The sequence below is a fragment of the Cucumis melo genome, chromosome 7, assembly GCF_025177605.1.
Source record: "Cucumis melo cultivar AY chromosome 7, USDA_Cmelo_AY_1.0, whole genome shotgun sequence".
Taxonomy (NCBI): domain Eukaryota; kingdom Viridiplantae; phylum Streptophyta; class Magnoliopsida; order Cucurbitales; family Cucurbitaceae; genus Cucumis; species Cucumis melo.
The window spans coordinates 10,409,593-10,415,528 of NC_066863.1; the positions used below are offsets into that span (position 1 = coordinate 10,409,593).

General features: G+C 32.5%; 1 long non-coding RNA gene across 15 annotated transcripts; it reads right to left on the reverse strand.

Annotated features, from left to right (window-relative positions):
* Nucleotides 1-271: 271 nt before the first annotated feature.
* On the reverse strand, nucleotides 272-5,703 carry LOC103487524 (uncharacterized). 15 transcript variants are annotated; one of them, XR_007822390.1, is made up of 6 exons: nucleotides 5,346-5,702; nucleotides 4,159-5,229; nucleotides 1,557-2,860; nucleotides 1,028-1,451; nucleotides 660-924; nucleotides 272-568 (listed from the first exon to the last, which is right to left on the reverse strand). It is a non-coding gene; the product is annotated as an uncharacterized LOC103487524 (long non-coding RNA). The 15 variants fall into 15 exon arrangements; XR_007822385.1 differs by having other exon boundaries at nucleotides 1,539-2,860; XR_007822384.1 differs by having other exon boundaries at nucleotides 1,028-1,672; nucleotides 4,159-5,064; nucleotides 5,164-5,229; nucleotides 5,476-5,700.
* Nucleotides 5,704-5,936: the final 233 nt, after the last annotated feature.

Here is a 5,936-nt window from a genome sequence, read left to right on the forward strand (position 1 = left end):
TTTATAATGGCTATAAAAACATCTTTTTAATAGCATTTCTTGTATGTATATTATTTATGATAGCGGCTGGTTAGAGCTATGAAAAACTTTTTATAGCAAGTATCAATTGTTATTTATTGTTTATAATAGCAGTTTTTAACAAGTTTAAACATTTAAGCATACCTTTAGATAAAAGCTTTAATGAAGTAGGATATTCACATAGTTTATCTATAATAAACTTTTTTAAATATCAATATTCCATTCTCAACATCAAAATATAAAATCATCCCACTTATGTGAAGAAAGTATATTTCAAATCCTATGGTTCATGACTCATACATAAAAAATCAAGTAACAAAAAATATCCTTACGTATTGCCCTACACAAAATAGAACTCAAAAGATTTATAATGCCCTGCACAAAATGATATTTCTATGGTTAAGTATTCACACAAAAGATAGTCACTAATATATCATCTAATCCAGCACGATGATCAACCTATACTATCCATTAGTTACAAAAAGGTTAGGGCTTTGTACAATTCTTGGTCATGACATTCTTGGCTTTGTACAACTGTTCTTTCATCAACCTACAAAAAAATTATGAACAAAACTAAGTTTATACACAAAACTTTTAGTTGAAAAAGCGAGCTAGAAGTTAATAGTTAAGAATGTACATACTTAAAATAACTTTGTCAAGAGGCCATGCTACTTTGCTTCCAACAACATCCTCAATGTATGTCATCTCTTAGTTAGGTCTCCATAAAAATGCATCCGACTTCTTTGGCAAGTCCAACCAAACTCTAACAGCATGAGGACTGAGAGGAACATGGTGAACAGTAACTTTAGGATCATTTGAGAACCATCGACCTTCAGCAACCACCTCTCTTGTACCACCCTAATTTAGCAAGGTGCACATGCGGAGAGTATTATTGTTATTAATACTCTACACCAACAAGGAAATATAAAATGCAATATTAAGCATAATGAGCAAGGTAGCATATCTTGCAATAATTCCAATAAGTCTCTAAAACTTTTATCAGACTAACCACTCACAACTTTAAGTTTATATAAGGCAACAGTAGCTGACATCTTTGTGAACTTTGTACAATTGGGATATAAGGGGGCCTTTGCATTCTTCATTTTTTGATGAAGTTCACTATCAGTACTTGAAAAGCAGACTCATTATTTACTTCTTCTCTTTCATATGTGGACTGATACATGTTAAATACATCAAACATATCTACATCCTCAATTTCTTCCCTTACACAAACTTCTTCCCCATGATGGTACCAAATCTTATATGTTGGGTCCATTTCCTTAATTACTAAATGCTCATAAACAACATCAAATGATTGATGACTCATGTTTCTACAATCCTTACAAGTGCACACAATCAAATCCACATAGGTTGCATCCTTCTTTACTTTCTCCACAAACTCCCACGCACCTTTCATATACTCGTCCGTGGCTCTAAAAAAAGATGTAAATGTTCATCATTTAAAAATAGAAAACTACTTCTTATTATTGATCTTTTAATAAATTATTACGTTGTTGTACCTGTTCAGATGTACCCACCCTTTATTGAACATTCTTTCTCCAAACATTATGTATAAAGGTTTGGCTTTTTAAAACTTGCCACTAAGAGTTGTCTCGAATTGCATATGCGACCAGTAAAGATGCACTTCTAAAACCTATAAAACTCTTCAAATGTATCAATATCTCTTTGGAACATGATGAAATTGACTTTAACATAAAATGTATCAATATCTCTTTGCCACATCTTGTGTGTGTGTAAAGCACTCCTTCTTAAATGTGTGTACATATGTATATATTAAAACAAAAAAAAGATGATTCTAATTATGGTGATTAAATATTTTATTACAATATTCTTTATCGAAAGCAATGTTAAGATTTTCCACCTGAAATTCAGTAAAACCAAATAAAGATAGAAACAGAGGCAGCACTCGATGCAAACATATTGATATTCAAAGATAATGTTCACAAATAAGCAAAGACTAATTAAGGCACTTTATTCAAAAAAAGAGCAGAAATAGAAGAAAACCACTTGTTATTCCAATTTCAGAATACATACTAGGATTTATGACTTTGTGTAATCAAGAATCTGAATCCAATGATGATACTTACAAATAAAGGTTTAAAAAGTCAAATGGTCCTACTCCTACTATTATCATAAACATACACTTGAATGAATATAAACTACTTCCTTGATAGCAAATAGTAAACAAACTCAAATGAACAAATTCTCTTCATAACCAACAAGCAAAGATTAAAAGTAAGGAAAAGAATATGGTAACAATAAGTCGTTAAAAAAAGAGTAACTAACTACTTGACTAAGCATCCATATTAAAGACTCATGCTTGACTCAAGTCTCTAAACATCAAAACCTACCGACAAGTAAAACATTAATATACCACCAAAGGAAGTTGTACTTAAAGGTACTTTATTCAAAAAGAGCAGAAATAGAACGTAACCACATGCCATTCCAATTTCAGAATGCAGTAACTAGGAAGCAACAAGGTTACCAAGCAACTCAATTACAGACTAGGTTTTATAACTTCGTGCAATCAAGAATCCAACTCCAATGATGATGCTTTCAAATAAAGGTCTAGAAAGTCAAATGGTCCTACTCCTACTATTATCATAAACATACACTTGAATGAATATAAAGTAGTACTTCCTTGATAGCAAATAGTAAACAAACTCAAATGAACAAATTCTTCCCATAACCAATAAGCAAAGATCAAAAGTAAGGAGAAGAAGAGGGTAACAGTAAGTCGTTAAAAAAAGAGTAACTAACTACTTGACTTAACATCCAGATTAAATACTCATGCTTGACTCAAGTCTCTAAGCATCAAAACCTGCCGACAACTATAAAACATTAATATACGACCAAAGGAAGTTGTACTTAAAGGTACTTTATTCAAAAAAGAGTAGAAATAGAACGTAACCACTTTCCATTCTAAAAAAGTAAATGGTCAGATTCCTACTATTATCATAAACATCTACTAGAATGAATATAAGCTACTTCCTTGATAGGAAATAACACACAAACTCAAATGAACAAATCAGGCAGCAATAATGATCAACAAACAAATGGAAGCTAACATGGCCTTTTGCAATATCTAGATTAAAGAAATTGGTTACAACGACAACAACTAAATATTTTAAAAAAATAGACTCTAAAGTAAATATTTGATCAAAGAAAACAACCCTTTAATTGTCCAAAAGTAACTGAAATAAAAAATATATATATTAAAAAAGAGTTATTGAGGATGAGAAGAGAAGAAAATTGTGTGGCTCCCGTAACTATCTCATGAAGAAACTGAGTCCCTATCCCAATCCCAATCCCAATTATGTGATTCTGTCTTTACCATGAAACTCATAAATTAGTGATACAAGAAGTGATTTGTATTCAATTTCGGTTCAAGTGCCTTAGATCTTGTGTTTGAACCTTTGCAAAGTTATTTCTATTTAAGGATAAAAGATAAGAAGAGTGTTAGCCAAAAATCAATGATTTAAAAGAACCAACCATCATTTCATCCCATGTTGTATTTTTTGTTTCTTTTTTTTTTCAATTGACAATGATTTGTGAGGTTATACTATTTGTTCACAGGTGCTAGAGTTAAAGTAGAATGTAAAGATAAAAAAAAAACTCAATGCCAGTTTCAAATAGCAAGTTAAAACCAACAAAAATAGAAAATTTAAAGTTTTTTTGCCATTCTCTTTTAAACATATCAAAAAAAAAAATTGAATGATGATCTGTTAAATAGATTAAATCCAGTGAACCCTTCTGCTCTGTGGTCTCCTTTGCATCTTTAATCTAGATATTTAAAGAAACCCAGACTTTTCCCCTCTCATTGTTTAGGTTCGATTTCATATGCCAACAACTATTGATTATTTTTCATTTTAATACATATATACATATAGAAACCACAAGCAATCCAACTATTGTGTTTAAGATTAGTGAGAAAAAAAGGAAAGTAACAGAAGATGTTATTTATAAAAGCCTAAACCCAAACTTGTGTCCACAACATGATTTTGACTCGCAAACAACACTCTATTGGGGTATTAAGCTAAAGAAACAATGAAATCACCGACACTATCACTATCTTAACAATGAAATAGTGAAATTCGAGAAATAGAGAATGTTACTTACCGGGAGAGACGTCGTCGTCGTCGAGAACCACCGTCTTCGATTTTTTTGCTTTGTTTTTCGATTGAACGGCCATCGTTGGTTGAACGACTGTCGTCGAGAACTGCCGTCGGCTGTAGAGAGACAAACGACAGAGATCGCGATCGAGTAGGTCTTTCTTCAGATCGATCGACTTTCGTTTTCGGCTCCAAACGTACGAGAAGTTCTCCCTTTTTTCCTCTTTTTCTTTTTTTATTTTGTGCGGGCCAATTTTCCCCCCTTTTTTTTCTGTTTAATAATAGCCCATTGTAAAAGGGCTATCCTCCAAAGCAATTAAAAGCCCATATTGTTATAGTGCAAACATTGTGGGCAATATCAAGTTCATGCTAAAACTAAATGGGTACTTAAGGACTATGAGAGAACTCATTAAATTTACCTAAAACCTTATTGATACCTTGTTGAAATCGCTTAGACCGCACATTAACAACTTTCTAAGTTCAAATTTAGTACTTAAAACCATTTCATGTTTCAAAGCTTGTAGAAGTAATACTCAAGGGAACTCTAAAGTTAATGGAAAGTCAATTTTCAACCCTTAACATTCAACTCTAGGACTCAGTATCATGGATAATTCAATTTTAATCTTAAACTTAATGGTCATTCAAGAACTTTAGGAAAACTCAACAAAATTCCTCCAAACTTTCGAAGAATTTAACAAAGTAATCTAAACTTCAATGTTCAGTACCATAACTACTATCAAACTTCAAAATCTATAATCCAACGTCATGGGTTATTCAATATTATCATCAAAATTAAAGGGGTACTCAAGACCCACTCCATAAAGCTTGGAATCTTACCCAAGTTGCGTCAAAACGCCTAATTACGACCTTTTGAATGGCTAGACAGCGGCTCAAACACTTCTACAACTCGAATCTAGCATTGAAAAATAATGGGTAATGTTAAGCTCTAGTCTAAACTTAATGGGTATTCAAAATCACCCAAAAAGACATTCCCAAACCATAAAGATCTTACTTTAAGTGGTTAATTTGAACGAAGAACGGATACGAATAGCAGCTACAATCTCCCAATACTCCACATCTAACAACGAAATGTAATAGGTATTGCAAAATTAAAGCTAAAACTTAATGGGTACTATAATTTTTTTAAGAAAAACCCATAAAATTCATCGGAGAGCATCAAACCGACAAACTAACGACGTAAGAAGTTGTAGGTGAGGAGTGACGTGGCAACTTTGAGCAAACTTGGCTCAGCTTGGTAGATCTACAAGCCAAGTGACTCGCAACGGCAAGAAAAAGAACATTGCGTGATGCAAGAGCGTCTTACCAGTATGCATCGTAGCCGGCGTGCAGGAGAGATGGAAGTGCCAGTGTGTTGGTCGTCGTCTAGTGAGTCGAACGACGTAAGGGTGGATTTGTGGTGGCATCTACTGGAGGAGAGGAAGAAAAAGAAAAAAAAATATGACCAATGGGGCATTTCTCGAAGAATGGAGAAAGAGAAGGAGAAGGAGAAGAAGAGAGCTGAGATATTTTCTTTTCTTCTCTATTTTTTTAATAAAGAAAATATGAATTGACTTTTATGCTCTCAACTTAAAACCAAACTTCAACTTTGACCCTTTTCTTAGCTTTTCCATCACTTATTAAATTTCCAAATCATTATCAAAATAAAATTGCTCATAAAATTTTCTCATAAAAAAGATTCAACTCGTAAAGAATTTTATACTTGGATTTTAAACTTGTTTTTCACAACTTAGAGAATATTAATATACATAAAAGGAGAATAGAATG